Source organism: Mustela putorius, unplaced genomic scaffold (genome assembly GCF_011764305.1).
Source record: "Mustela putorius furo isolate JIRA1106 unplaced genomic scaffold, ASM1176430v1.1 tig00003854_pilon_pilon_pilon, whole genome shotgun sequence".
NCBI classification, from domain to species: Eukaryota; Metazoa; Chordata; class Mammalia; order Carnivora; family Mustelidae; genus Mustela; species Mustela putorius.
This window is the reverse complement of record NW_025422006.1, coordinates 6,771,786-6,787,508: the sequence shown is the minus strand read 5'-3', so window position 1 is coordinate 6,787,508 and position 15,723 is coordinate 6,771,786. Positions and strand designations below refer to the sequence as shown.

Here is a 15,723-nt window from a genome sequence, read left to right as displayed (position 1 = left end):
GCCTCTCTGACTATTTGTGATCTCTGTCAAATAAACAAATAAATTATTAAAAAAAAAAAAGAAGAAGAAGAAGAAGATTGTGCACCTGTGGCAGACTGGGTTCGCAGTCCTCAAAAAGCAATGATCCCCTTCCACAGTCCAGACGGCTCTTTGAGGACCAACCTCCAGCCCCCTGCCAGGGACTACATTTCCCAGACCACCTTACATCTAGTGTGGCTGCATGACTGATTTCACAACAGATGATACACGAACATGAGAATGAGGACAGAAGTAATGCATGTGCCCCCTGTGCTCAGGATGGTAAGAAGCCTCCTCTCCACCATGTATTTCCAGAGACTTCCTTCCAGAGGCTCAGCTCAGGTGAGCACATAGCTCTAGGAGACACGGAGCCAGAAGATGGAAGCCAAGAGTCTTTGTTCACCAGCAATGCCCACAGTGGACTATTATGTGAGTGAGAAATGACGTTCTACTATTTTTAAAGGAAATAAAAATGGTTTCCTGTTAAAAGGGTTTATTTGCTCTAACAAATTATATTATCTTAAATGGTATAGAAGGAACACGGACAATGCTTGAATGGTAAGTCAAAAATGCAGAATAGAAAATAATTTTTATGCTATGACAACAACGTAAAGTTAAGGGGCGCCTGGGTGGCTCAGTCGGGTAAGCATCCGACTACTGATTTCAGTTCAAGTCTTGATCTCAAGGTTGTGAGTTCAAGCCCCATGCTGGGCTCCACACTGAGCATGGAACCTACTTTAAAAAAAAAAAAACACACACAATGTAAAGTTATATTCACTTTGGGGCTACAATTTGGAAAAAATACAGAAATAAATATATACAATTTATTTATCAAGTAGTCATGATTATAGACCAACTTAACTAAAATTCAATTATTCCTTGTTTGAAAAGATAATACATATTCTGTTTAAGAAGGTCAACGTGAGAAAATATACTGAAAAAAAAATACCAAGCTTTAACATTTTGGTTATAATTGGAGGGTTAACAGAAAACCAAATTCTAGTTATCTGGAAATTTCACCTATGCAGATGGGCTCATTGACCCAACATTACCAGAAAAAGAGGTAGTGCTGAACACTGTGTATAAACCTAATTGTGGGACATCTGAGGCATGGTAAGGGCTGGAGGAGAGGCATGAGAGCAAGAGATGGAGTTTCTAAAGTCAGACACAGAAAATCATAAAGACATGTGTATCCCCTGGAAATGCTCAGTAAGAGGGGACTTAAGCAGACAATGATTTTAAGAATCAAGCGGGTAGGATCAGCCTCCTTCCCGGGTAGCTACACCTGTCATTGACCAATGGACTCGGGAACAAAGTTCCATGAGGAACCCTCACGGTGGCAAGGAGGGAGGTGATACATGGACTCAGCACCATGGCTTTCCTCTCACCAAGGTCAGCCTGGCTCCAGCCACCACTGGGCACCCAACAGAGACCAAAACTGAGTCCCTCATATGGCACCATTGCCGGGGTGATCAGCTAAACACCCGGTGGCAGGTTGATTACAGTTGGACCACTTCCCTCATGGAAGGGGAAGAGCTTTGTTCTTACTGAAGAGGACACACAGAAAAGAAGATACATCCAGAAGAAGCAGTGTAAGACAGAGGCAGAGATCAGAGTAAGGTGTCCACAAGCCAGGGAAGGCCAAGGAATATGGCAGCCACCACACCAGAAGCCAGAAGAGGGATGGAAGCATGATCCTACTGGATTTCAGACTTCTGGCCTTCTTCTAGCAACTGATAAAAGAAATATAACCTTGGGGTGCCTGGGTGGCTCAGTGGGTTAAGCCTCTGCCTTCTGCTCGGGTCATGATCTCAGAGTCCTGGGATCGAGTCCCGCATCAGGCTCTCTGCTCAGCGGGGAGTCTGCTTCCCCCTCTCTTTGCCTGCCTCTCTGCCTACTTGTGATCTCTCTCTCTGTCAAATAAATATAATCTAAAAAAAAAAAAAAAAAATATATATATATATATATATATATATATATATATATAACCTTTGGAAACCCTGTTGTTTAAAAAAAGAACACTCCATTTCGAAGTTAAAAGATCTAGAGGGGAGCCTTGCCTCCACCCCAGAGGAGGGCAAATCACTTCACTTTTCTGAGGCTTTGTGTCTTCATCTGCAAAGCTGAGAATCTTAAGATGAGATTCCATTAAGAAAAACCCTTTGTGAAACAAACATGACGTGTTACCATCACCCTCCTCGAACACTTGTTTTTTTTAATTTTTTTAAAGATTTTATTTATTTGAGAAAGTGAGAGCATGGGCAGAGAGAAGGACAGAGGGCGAGGGAGAAGCGGACTCCCAGCTGAGTGCAGATGCTGGCGCGGGGCTCGATCTCACAACCCCGAGATCATTACCTGAGCTGAATCAAGAGTCAGATATTTAACTGTTTAACTGATTGCGCCCCCCAAATGCTCTCAAAATTCACTTTTAGACAGTAGGTTATCCCTTATGCTACCATTTCACTTTCTAAACAAGTCCTAGAAATATTGCCCTCCACCATCACCATCGCAGCAGATGCTACCTTGCAAGGAAAGGATGGTCTACTTTCATCATTAACACTGCTTTTGGGGACGCCTGGGTGGCTCAGTTGGTTAAGCAGCTGCCTTCGGCTCAGGTCATGATCCCAGCGTCCTGGGATCGAGTCCCACATCGGGCTCCTTGCCCTCCGCAGGGAGCCTGCTTCTCCCTCTGACTCTGCCTTCCACTCTGTCTGCCTATGCTCGCTCTCGCTCACTCTCTCTCTGACAAATAAATAAAAATAAAAAAATCTTTAAAAAAAAAAAACAAAAAAAAACACTGCTTTTGTTTAGGGCATTGGAGCAGGCGGCATCTGACTTTTTTTCCTGAGTGAAACCCAGTCTGCAACCCGGGGCATGGTGGAGTGGGGTGGGGGGTTCAAGTCAAGACATCCTGTGGCTCCCTGACCTTCCCAGGAGGGGCACTGGGGGAATCACCACTCACATTCCCATACGGTCTGGCTTTGGCTGGAAGAAGGGGAAACCAGCCTGGGCTTCACCTGCTACTGGGGAACATGTCCTTCCGTTCCCACTTGCAAAGGGGTTCAAGATGGCCTCTAGTGCAGTGTCATGTACACAAGCAACGGGCAGTACACACATCTAGATCCCAGAATCCACAGGTAGCCACGTGTACACTATCACAGGGACACTCGCAGACCTACTGAGGCACGTTGAATTTGAGCTTGTTCCTACCTAGGCAACACTTGCAGAGGCTCCGGAAAAAGAGGATGTAGCATGGGCCGGTGTGCAATGAGTCACCTTTCCCAGGGTGCCATTACTTAATCATCTCTCTGTGTCTAGTCTCCTAGATGGATGTTGGAACCACTCACCAACTCTTGAACCTCACCTGGACTGCATCATTACTGCTCCACCCCTGATGGACACAGCAGGTGCCAAGGGAATCAGTGTGCCCCTCCACATGGCACAGACAAGTGTCCTGAGAAGAGAAACTTTTAATCCCATAAAGCTTTCTCCCAGCCCATTTCTTTACACCATTTCTTTACACCAGGTGCCATATACAACCCATTTTTAAAATAATTTTCTTTCTCAGGGCACCCTAGTGGCTCAGTCAGTTAAGTATCTGACTCTTGATTTCAGCTCAGGTCATGATCTCAGGATGGTGAGATGGAGCCCTGCGTTGGGTTCTGTGCTCAGCGGGGAGTCTGCTTCAAATTCTCTTTCTCCCCCTGCTTCTACTCCTCCCCACTCAAATATAAATCTTTTAAAAAAAAAAGTAATAAGTTTCTTTGTCATGGATTGTTCTTTTCAGAACACTAACAAACTATTCTTCTAAATTAGACTTAGCAATGAGTTCAGTTTCTAATTAGATCAAAGTACTAGAGAGCAGCAATGGGCAGTTGAAACCCGCAGGGTAGGATCTCAGAGTACAGGCAGATTTTTTACTACAAATGATTTTCTCCAAGGAACAAAACACATTGTTTTCCTGTGTGAACTCCCTTAAATATGACTCCCTGCCATGATTTCCTTTGAGCTTTACACAAGCCATTAAAAAAAAAAAAATAGTCCCAAAGGGAGACAAAAAAAAAGTAAGCATAACGTTCCCCAATATCCTCCACTCACTGTGCCATATGCCTCTCATTCCCAAAGTGAATCAGAGAGCAAAGAGAGCAATAAACAGAAGCTTCCTTGATGGTTCCCAGAGTGTGGTGCGGACCACACAGCCACCACCACAGCCATCTCCAAAGTGCACAGAGAGCCACAGACGCAAAGATGCCTGTTTCCTGTCTTCGCCGTTAAACACAAACCAAAACCCACGAAGCAAGGCCAAGGCCAAGCCACCATGATGGCAGGGCTTTGGTCTCTCAGCCCCAGCTGTCAGAGGGGTGTGCCAACCTTTGTGCACTGCTGCACATGAGTAAGCCGGAGATGGCTAAGTGGAATTTCGAGAAATAACAAACTCAGGACATGGATGTGGTTATCCAAACATCAAGGGACTTCTCCATTTGCACATGGATAATGATGCGGTTATATCCTTTTTTACATGGAGACCAGATGGGAGCCCCTGAGACCATCCTCAGCTTCCTGTCCCCTGGAAGCCTTCATGCACACACTTTGGGGCTGGAAGGAGAGATGAGAGCCCACTAGAATCAAACCAAGGTGGAGTTCACATTCAGTCCTTAACATCTGAACAGATGCAGAAAAGTCACGAGTGCCCAGAAGTTTGGCCCAAGTTCTAGTCTTCCACCCCCTCAGCAGCTCTGGAGATCTCAGTGAGAATCAGGAAATCCAACTTTGCTCAGATGCAAAATGGGGGTGGTGACACTAGAACTTGGGGCCCTCCTAAGAATTAGGTAGTTCAGCACTTGGAAAATACTGAAATCTTTACCTTGAGGTATAGGACTTGGCTCAATGAAGTAAGAAAGGGCTTATCTGCTGCTAATGTATGAGGTGCTCAACCCAACTGAAGACCTGGAGAAGAACCACCAGATCCACCTAGGTCAAGAACACAGAGTTGTATGCCCTGAGATACTATGAGATTTTTGTATCCAATGGACTTCCTATTGGCTATGCGATTTGCAGCAAGATCCCTCTGTGTCTCAGTTTTGTAATCTAAAAGATGGAAGGTGAGAGAAGGTAACGTAAGCAAGCTCCAGGTCAGTGTCCAGCACCAAACGAAGACGCAAGGGTCTTCCCTGCCTTCCCTCCTCTTCCACATGCCATTGCTTAATTCTTAAAGTATGAATTCCTTAATTCATAGTTATTGAATGAATCTGTTGTTGCTTTGCTTACCTATAGTGGTTTTCTAATTACAAATACACACACACACACACACACACACACACACACACACATATATACATGTTCCCTTTTTGAACATTTAAGAAGTACACATGAGCAAGAGGAAAATAAGAGTCATCTCTAAATCTAAAAATGAGCACAGTTCTCACTTCTATGTAAAACCTCTATGTCTTGGTATCTCTGCTTCTCTCTCTAATTTACAAATTTCCATATTTTTACAAAAGGGATTATTGTATCACCTACATCTTTCACATAATATATCCAGCCCTTCCCTGGTATCTATGTTTCTGTGTCACTGAATATTCTTCCACAATTGGATTTTTAGTGTACATATGGTCTTCCATTATTTAGATGTACCATTGTTTACTAACCAATATAAAAGTGCTCTTTTGGGGTGCCTGGGAGGCTCAGTCAGTTGAACAGCCAACTCTTGGTTTGGGCTCAGGTTGTGATCTCAGGGTCTTGAGATCAAGCCCCATGTCAGGTTCTGCAATCAGCACCGTGGGCTTGAGAACGTCTCTCTCCCGCCCCCTCTGCCTCTCCCTATCTCATTTGCATGCATGCACGTGTGCTCTTTCTCTCTCTCTCTCCTTAAAATACGTTTTTTTAAGAAAATGTTCTTTTACCTGAAGTTTTTGTATGTGAAACTAAAAAATGTTTGAGGACTAAATGGGGGCTACAAAATAAATTAAACTGCATGTAGCTTGGCAACAATTAAAGTGTAAATTAGTTGTAACATGCCTACATGAATACAATGTCTTCTTTCTTTAACCACCAAGGCTGCTCCCTGAAAAGGTGCTGAAGTCCATGGTAAGGAGTGACAAGACCGAGTCTGTGCTCTTGTCTTGACCTGGATCATTTCATTTTCCTCTCTGTGCCTCTGACTTGTACTATCTGCCAGGGTGCTCAATGCCGACTGGCTAACTTTCCCGTGTTGGTGAGCTCACCGCAGAGCTGTTCTTGCAAGACAGATTCCTGCCCAGAACAGTAGGATTTCTTCGACTTATATCTCTTACTCTCAGCCCATCCAATTCCAGCCCAATTCTCCTAATCATCATAGAAACATAGGTCATCTAGGAATATTTAGCCACTCCTTTGCTTCTATGTAATCTTCAAACATTTCTGACATCTGGTCTACTCTCCTCTTGAAGACATCCAGGGAAGATATATATCTGAGGAAGGGGGTGTCCTGTGCATATGCCCACATGCATATGCTACTCAATAAACTCTCTAAATACATAAAAACACTTTCCACCTGGCACCTTTATAGGTACACACAAAAAAATTATATCATTATATAGATATATTTTATATTTATATATATAAACAAAGCTACATCTATAAAACAAAAAACTCTATCTTTGACATCTTTATAGATAGAATACATATGTGTGAATATGTACTTAATATATATACCCATACTGCAATAAATATGTGTGTGTGTGTGTGGCCTGCATATCCCTCCCCCAAAATAAACCTCAGTCTCTATAGCCATGTGTTTTTTCCGGAGTCATTGTCACAATCAATTAAAATACATTTATGTGGCTTTTTAAATAAATTACATCAGACCCGTTTCCGTCTGGTTGGGAAACATTCCTGCCCCTTTGCTAAGTGCCCCCACGCCTCAAACTGTGTTCCAGTGAACTGAAGACCTCTGGCAATAACAGATTTACAGCTCAGCAAGATTGAACAATTTACTGTTATTTATGACAGCAGAGCCAGGTCTTCTGTGTTCTGTTCCACATTAGCATCCGACACTTTACATCTGGGAGATCCTGTCCAAAAAAAGACCCTGCCCGGGAACCAAGCGTTCCGCGAGGCTGCGGGAACAGACACAGGGACAAACATCCTGACCAAATACCGCACCTCGAGCGCCTGCAGCTGTTGGCGCTCAGACGACTCAGCAGATTAGCGTGGAGTCCCCTAGCCTCTGCTGGGTCTGTTCCTCTCGGTAATCTCTCACATGGCCCTGTCTGTTAGGCTTGAAAATCCTCGTGAAATGAGCAGATTGCGGGGGGCAGGGGGTAGGGGACGGGCGGGCGGGGGTCTTGCCTGAACACAGCCGGAGCCTCAGAAATGTTTAAGATGGAAAAGCATGGGACAGACTCAGCTCATTCATGCTGGGAAATAATGCACAGACGAAGTCAAGAGAAAGCCTTACCAAAGCAGCCAGGATCGCCATGTGAACAGTAAAGTTACTGAAACTACAGGGCACCACGCCCAGGTCCTCTCATTTTAATCAGAGTTTAGTTTAGACAAGTTTAGTAATAATTGTGTTATGAAAACAAATAAAATAATTGATAGTAATCCTCCCAGTGAACCTGGAAGATGTAGGGGCAAGTGGTTTTACTTTCCCTATTTGTATAAATGAGGAGACCAACACCAGAAAGCCACTTGACTTTTCCACAGTCATGCAAGTTGCAAACAATAGTATCGGCATTCAAATCCAGAACTTCTCCTTTTTTATTATTTTTTCCTGGTGTGTTTAATCATCAGAGCAACCTATACATGTGTATGAGTATTTAATAAAAAGAAGTATATGACGTAGAAAGAGAAAGGATTCTCCTTCCCCGCCACACACACCCATATATCCCAGATGTATTCACTGTTAACTGGAATATATTCTTCTAACCCTATTTTCTATGCTTACATTATAGATTTGTTTCATGTGGCCAGAGACCCAGACAACATTTCTAACTAAGCTGCTTTATTAAATCTTATGATAAAGCATAATGGTGTTTACAGAAAAGACAGACACACATCAGCAAAATTATATGTGAAATTTGCCCGAAGAATTTTCTAGAAAACATCTGTTCTCCTCGAGCCCTTCATGAACTCTGGATTTTTGATAGTTTCTGTACAGAAGAGGGATAGAAGTTGGAAGTACATTCTTTTTAATCTACTACTTGCTTTGTTTCACTGAACAAACTATCATTCGTATCTTTTTCATGTACGTGTAGATCCACCTTCTTTGTTTACGAGTTTTAATGCCTCAGTGGTAGACTTGTGTCATATATTAGGTACCTGTTCTCTACTAATGAGCATATAAACTATTTCTAAGGTTTTCTTTTGCAAAATGCTGTGATGAGTATTCCTGTACATAGACGTTTCTACCTTTGTATTAGGAAATTTACAGGACAGATTCTTAGATTCATGGATTGGTGGATTACTGGACAAGTATTCCATTGATTTTGGTGCATACTGCTAAACTGAACTGCCTGGCCAAAATGTTCTATCAAGTTAACTTCCATTAGCATGACAATTTTCAAATGTTCACACCAACTCCGAGTACTCTTGATTTTTTTCAAATTGATAGATTGTTTTTGTTTATTTTTTTGTTATTAATGAGGATGATCTCCTTTTCATATGTTTGTTGTTGTAGCTGACATTATTTCTTTTGAATTTTTTGAATTTTTTACTGATTTAGAAAAGCTTTTTATAGAGTGTAGATATTAACCATTTGTTATAAACTCTGGTCTTCTGATTTCAACTTCTTTTCCCTTTCCATTAGAAAGCCTTAAATATAAAACTAGATACCCCTAGCTATCAAAGAGAACTCTTATTAATAAGAGGAGAAAAAAGAAAAGCAATCATTAAGTATTACATTATAAAACAGCTATAACTAGAGACGTGGAAAAGAAAAAGTTCTGTGACTCAATGCCAAGAAGAATTTCATCAAATTTCCTGAAGATTTTCTCTTCACACAAATATAAGCATCAACTCGAAAATTTGACCATCACTAAAAATGTAGGAGATGAAAAACATTCTTAAAGCTCCAGAAAATGTGGATTTTAACAAGTCTCATATCCATAACTAATGAGAGTCAAGTCCAAGGAAGGGACCTAAAGCCTTTCCTTTGGCTTCACAAGTATAAACATTCAAGGCATATTGGCCAAATCTTGAGTGTTTGCAATTAACTGTCAAAGCTGTAGGCGAACAGAGGATGTTGAGTTTCTACCTTCAATTTAAAAATCCCTGGAAATTTCAGACACTGTTTCCCACCCCACCCCACCTACTATTCTCAAAAAACCCTGTTCAAATCCTATCCCAGTATTTGTTTACATTACTCTTGTCTAACAGAAGGATGACCAGGGCCCAAAACATGAAGGTTAGGTTTAGCAAAGCCAATACCTATGCTTAGTTTCCTCAAAATTAGGTTCCAACTTCTATCCCTCAAATCTGTACAGAAACTGTCAAACCTTCAGAGTTCATGAAGGACTCGAAGAGAACAGATGTTTTATAGAAAATTCTTTGGGCAAGTTTCACACATAATGTTGGTGATGTGTGTCTGTCTTTTCAATAAACATCATTATGCTTTATCACAAGATTTAATAACACAGCTTAGTTAAAAATGTCATCTGGGTCTCTGGACACATTAAACAAAGCTTAAAATAACCCACCCCAGCAACTGGGAGGGCCCAGCTGTTCTTAAAACCTCTCCCATTCCTTTTCCTTCCCCATTTAAAAAAAAAAAAAAGTGAATGATGACTTGAGGCTAACAGATTCAAGAATGGACTGACTGAACAGGGAGAAAGAGAGAACCAAGAGCACCAAGGTAACCAAGAGCTATTGCTCACATAATGGATTTCCCATTTCCACAACTCAGGGATGGGGATTTGGGAAGGGAAGCGAAAGAAAGTTATGGCAAGCTCTTTAGGGCTTTCTTGTGTATTACAAACCTGCCCTTCCTAATGTCAGGGCCATAACTCATTCCATTCACCTATTCTGTAGTGAACTTCGGTCGAAAATAAAGGACAGTCACCACCCAGTTCTTTTTCCTTTCTAGAGACAGGACCTGAAGCCGGCCAATCCCAGACTTCCAGAGTCATCCCAGGAAAGAAGCCTTATCTGCTGAAACACAGGCTTCCCTCTCTCCTCCCTACATCCCCCACACCGCCATATTCCACTCTGTTTCCCTTCCAAATCTATGCTCCTTTTCTTTGGGACATCAAAATTTGTTCCCCAGATAGCTCTGATAAATGTCAAGACAAGGCTTTCCCATTTTTTGAAACAACCACCTCTGCATGGCACATGGGACTCAAACACGGCCGGCACAAGCATCCCTCTGGAAGGCATAGCCCAGTTCCTCACCGACACAGCCTTCTTCGTACCATTGCACTTCACCCTCCACCTCTAAAAGATTTCACAAGGCATTGAGAAGTTCTTGTAAGCTGAGCTGTATGCTAATATTATTATTACCATTGCTGATCATCACATGGCCAGCACACTGTGTGGCTAATCAACAAATGGATTTTCTCTTGGCTAAAACTTGCAACAGAACTGTAAGTTGTTTTACTCAATATGTGCAAATCAAATCACTATTTTAGGAGAAATATTCAGTTGACCATAATAATATTCCCTTATATTTCTTAAAGCTATGGATGTTATATAATGCTTTCATTTGATTCCCAGGATAACTCAGCCCTGCTGTCCCTCCCAATGTATAGATGAAGAAACAAGTGGTTTCTAGGTATTTCAAGAGGCTAAAACATTTGCCCTGCAACTTGTATGGCCGAGCTAGGAAAAGAAAGCGAGCTTTCCAGCTGCTGATACGGAGCTTTTCCTACCATACCTCATTGTCTCCCAGGCTAAGGTCAGAAGACAGTGTGGTTATCATCACATGAAGAAATCTGGTTTGGGTTTGCTAAAATGCATTTGCAGTGTTTGGTGACCTACCTTTATTTAATTTATAGTTGCTTTTTGTTGTAATAGTCTGGATCCATAAAAAAATTTTTTTTACATTTTAAATGCTAAATTACAGAGCTGTGCTACCTAGTATGGTAGCTACTAATCACTTACAGCTACTTAAACTTAAATTTTAATTAATTAAAATTAAATAAAAAGATTCCGTTTTTCAGTCACATTTGGTACATTTTGACTATTTGATAATCACATGTGGCTAGTGGCTTGGGTAGATTACAAAAACTTTCCTTCCTCTCAAAACATTCTAAAAGTGGGGCGCCTGGGTGACTCAGTAGGTTAAAGCTGCTGCCTTCGGCTCAGGTCATGATCCCAGGGTCCTGGGATCAAGCCCAGCATCGGGCTCTCTGCTCAGCAGGGAGACTGCTTCTTCCTCTCTCTCTGCCTGCCTCTCTGCCTACTTGTGATCTTTGCCTGTCAAATAAATAAATAAAATCTTTAAAACAAAAAAATTCTAAAAGTTCTATTGGACCATGATGAGATATATATATAGATATATACATATATAAAAAGTTCTATTGGACTGTGATGAGATATACATATATATGTGTGTGTGTGTATGTGTATGTATATGTACATACATACATACATATACATACGTGTGTGTGTGTATACACACACACACACATATATATATGGTGTCATCTCCAGAGATAGAAAACTTTAGAAAAAGTCAGAAACATCTTCAAGCACAGTGCTGCCATCTGTCCAATATTAAAGGTACTTTAGGACTAAAAAAAAAAAAAAGATGAGAACAAAGAGGAGAAAGAGATGCCCTTAGTCACAGATGGATTCACCCAGAAAAAGGCAAAGGCATTTATTCATAATGTAGCCATTATTTACATTTAGCTCTTGAAATCTTTATGAAATTAAAATAAATTGATACCTAGAGGATCTAAACCCCTGAGAAGTATCTAAAGCAGATAGAAAAAGAAATAATTTTTAAAAACCACTTAGTTACAGGGGTACCTGGGTGGCTCAGTGGGTTAAAGCCTCTGCCTTCGTCTCAGGTCATGATCTCAGGGTCCTAGGATGGAGCCCCACATCGGAGCCTACTTCTCCCACACCCCCACCCCCTGCCTCTGTGCTTACTTGTGATCTCTGTCTGTCAAATAAATAAAATCTTTTTTTAAAAAATCACTTAGTTACAAACTAAGTTTATATTGGTAACAAACTAAGTTCTGCAATTCATTTAAATGTGCTATTTACTCTCATACTTAGTAGATATTTTTCTTTGCTCTTATATGGTATGACAGTCTGGATCTATGGTATGACAGTCTGGATCTTAAAAAAAGAATTATAATACTTCTGGGGACTTTTTATTTATTTTTTTAAAGATTTTATTTATTTATTTGACAGACAGAGACCACAAGCAGGCAGAGAGGCAGGCAGAGAAAGAGGAAAGGAAGCAGGCTCCCCGCTGGGCAGAGAGCCAGATGTGATGCGGGGCTCGATCACAGGACGCTGGGATCATGACCTGAGCCGAAGGCAGAGGCTTTAACCCACTGAGCCACCCAGGCGCCCCGTGGGGACTTTTTAGATAAGTTTGCACAGCCACATAAAAATTACAGAAACAGGTATAAGTATCTTCTCACTAATTTACAAATCCATTCAAAATGATTATATAAAAATTCAAGAGTTCACAGTGAAACTCAAAAGAGCAAAAGAAAAGCCAAACAAATTCGTGTGTCAAGAGTTCAAGTGGCTATTTTGCCAAATCCTGACTGAAAATTGATAATTTAAAAAGAGAGGGAAATAAACATAAATTCTGCTTTTCCAGAAGGAACTCTATTACAGGATAGCCCAATAGTGAGGGAAATGCCCAGTTTTTAGAAAAATGCTAGCTGAAGCACGCAGATAGAATTAGAGAATTAAAAATCATTTTGAAACCCCTAATGAAATAATTCACTCAAGCCTGAATCGCTAATGGAAGCTGAAACAACTGAGTCAAGAATGACAGGAACTGGATATTCACATGGTACAAACCTCACCCCACAGGCTACTGGCCAGTTCCAAGGGAGAAAGTACTGGAAGGCAGAGGCAATCACCACAACAGCCCTATGTTTCCTAACACAATACAACATGAATATACACCACCACCTACGAAATAGTCTTGCCAAAAAAAGAAAAAAAGTGTTGAGCCTGAATCTAATTAAGCCTTTAGAACTCAATTTTAGTACACACACACACACACACACACACACACAGAGAGAATATCATGAAAAGTTAAATGACACCATAAAAAAAAAAATCAGAAAATTCCAGAAAGCGGGGCCGAGGGAGGCATTCTACAGGACAATCAACAGACCCTGTCTCTTCAATAAGTCAATTTCATGAACAGAAAAAAATAAGGAGGGAGATATTTTCTAGTTTAAAAAAGACTTGAGACATAACCAAATGCAATGTGTGTTCCTTGATTAGAAGAAAACTAGTTTGAAAAAACAGCTATAAAAGACATTTCAGAATAATTGAGGAATCTTAATGTAGGATGGGTAATAAATGAAGAAATCCTTTTTTTAATTTTGTTTGGGATGGTAATGACATTGTAACTATCAAGAACATTGTTCTTAGTTTTTAGAGATCCATACTGAACTTAGGGATAAAACGTCATTTTTAAAATATACTTTAAAATACTTTAGCCCTCAAAAAAGATGGAACAGATATAGGAAAAATAATAACAGCTTAGGGTGTGGGCATATGGAAGCCATTTATCTATTCTCTGCTTTTCTGAAAGTTTGAAGTATTCAGAATTTTACAATAAAAAAATGTTTATCCCGAATTGTACTGGCTATATGTCAGAGAATCTATTTCAAACTCTATGATATATTAAGATATAAGTGGCAGTTCATCACTTTGGAAATTCCAAACTTCTGTCCTCCTCTTGCAATTATATAATCAAAGAGCAACTACAGTTGGTTATATTAAACTGCATAGTAAAATTAACTTTATCAAACCCCAAATCTTTCAGATACAGAGAGGCAGCCCTCTCACTCAGGTTCAAGTCAGTGCAAAGAGAATAAATACTATTTTTGTACTATTTTTCTAACCCGTTTATGAATACCCAATGGGAAATCAAGGGAGGCAAAGTTTTTGGAACCAAGGGTCTTCATTCCTATCAATTTGCCATCATTCAAGACCAATTTTGCTCATGGTGAACCCCCTTTCTCCTGAAGCCAGCCTTCTGATTGTTCATTTGCCCGAGCAAAAGCCCTCAAGAAGGTGAACAAAATGAGAAGACTGGTTTAAATTGGCTGCCTGAACCTTTGATAAATGTTGGCCATTCCCTTCACTCCTACCCACCCATTTTGGAAATAACACTTTCAGATTATTTAGGAGATGGTGCTTCTGTGTGGGTTATGACTTGTCATTCTGTCCCTTGTAACAACCACGAGATTAAGCGTGGCTCTGATTTAACCATTTATTAACATATGCTACCTATTGCCTAAAATAAACTCCACCTTAAAGTTAATAAGATATGGTTATCAGAGAAGCGTTGAAGTAAGAAGTTGAAGAGACTTGATGGGAACGTGTGCCAAGAAACCAGAAAGCATGGCAATACCTTGCCCATGCAAATCGACAACTGGAGCTTCAAAAATATCCTCACCCACAATAAATAAGTGGATGTTTTTCTCCCTCCCTAAAAAAAAAAAAAAAAAAAAAAAACTGCCCCAGCAAGGAGTAGGAGAGCTGCCCTACCTCTCCCAAGGCTCCTTATCCTCCATCACTCCATGGGAACAGCTTGTCAGACAAGAGTAAGACTATTTGTCAACCTCTCTCCAACTCCCTGATTCAAGCCAACCTTGATCGATCCCAAGTTAGGGGCCAGAGAGAAATAGTAGTGCTGTATCACCAGCCACATCGTCTTCTGAGGTTGGAAATCCCAGCTCTACCACCCGTATCACCGCTCAGTGCTTTCTCCCAATGCTTTTGGGTTATTTTATTTAGGGGGGAAAAAAATCTACTTTCCCCACCCCTAAAACTCTGCAAGAGGGGAATCAGAGTACACAAAGGTGGAGCACGGACGACACCAAAGACTAAAAAAAAGATAGAGAGGAAAGAAAATTAAAAGGATGGGGTCGGGAAGGAGAAAGGGAATCCACACCCCAGAGGGTTGTTTAGTTTCACTTTTTTAAAATGTTCACACTCATTTATACATCGGTAGGGATTCCACTTAAATGTGCTACGCGTGGGGTTCTGGCTCAGATGACTCTTTTAGACAGTATTTCCCACAAAGACCGCTGAAGTGCGGTGTCCCTCTTGCAGAAGTGCGCAGAGGCTGCGGGATTTGGGAAGGAGAACAGGGGGTACCGGATGATGCCAGAAGGTGTTTCTAGCTGTAGGACAGAAAGGAAGGAAGAGGAGAAACCTCCAAGGTCCGCAGAGGTGGTGGGAGAAGAGAGAGGAAGTGAGGATGAAATCGGAAAGGGAGAAGAGGCACAAAATGCTATCAGCTGCCAGAGTCTTTCGCAGAGTAGTTAGGAATTGCTTTGAGAACGGCAGAGCAAGTCTCATTTCAGATCTTTGAGAGATACCGCTCCCCCCCACCCCAATGACACACACAGAACTGAGGGCAGAGAGGCTGTGTGGCACGGAACTGACCTCCACCCCAGCCCTGCACAAACCAGATGAATAGTGAAGTAATTCCACTGGGTTAACGAACCACTTACACTAAAAGTCCACTCTCGCTAAACATGCCAGGAATCAACACTGGAGTGTGTGTGTGTGTGT

The 15,723-nt window shown here is 41.2% G+C and overlaps 1 protein-coding gene across 1 annotated transcript in view; it reads right to left on the bottom strand.

The window, feature by feature from the left end:
• The window catches only part of PGM5 (phosphoglucomutase 5), a 198,694-nt gene that overhangs the window by 181,658 nt on the left and 1,313 nt on the right, over positions 1–15,723 (bottom strand). The gene's annotated exons all lie outside the window — the stretch shown is intronic.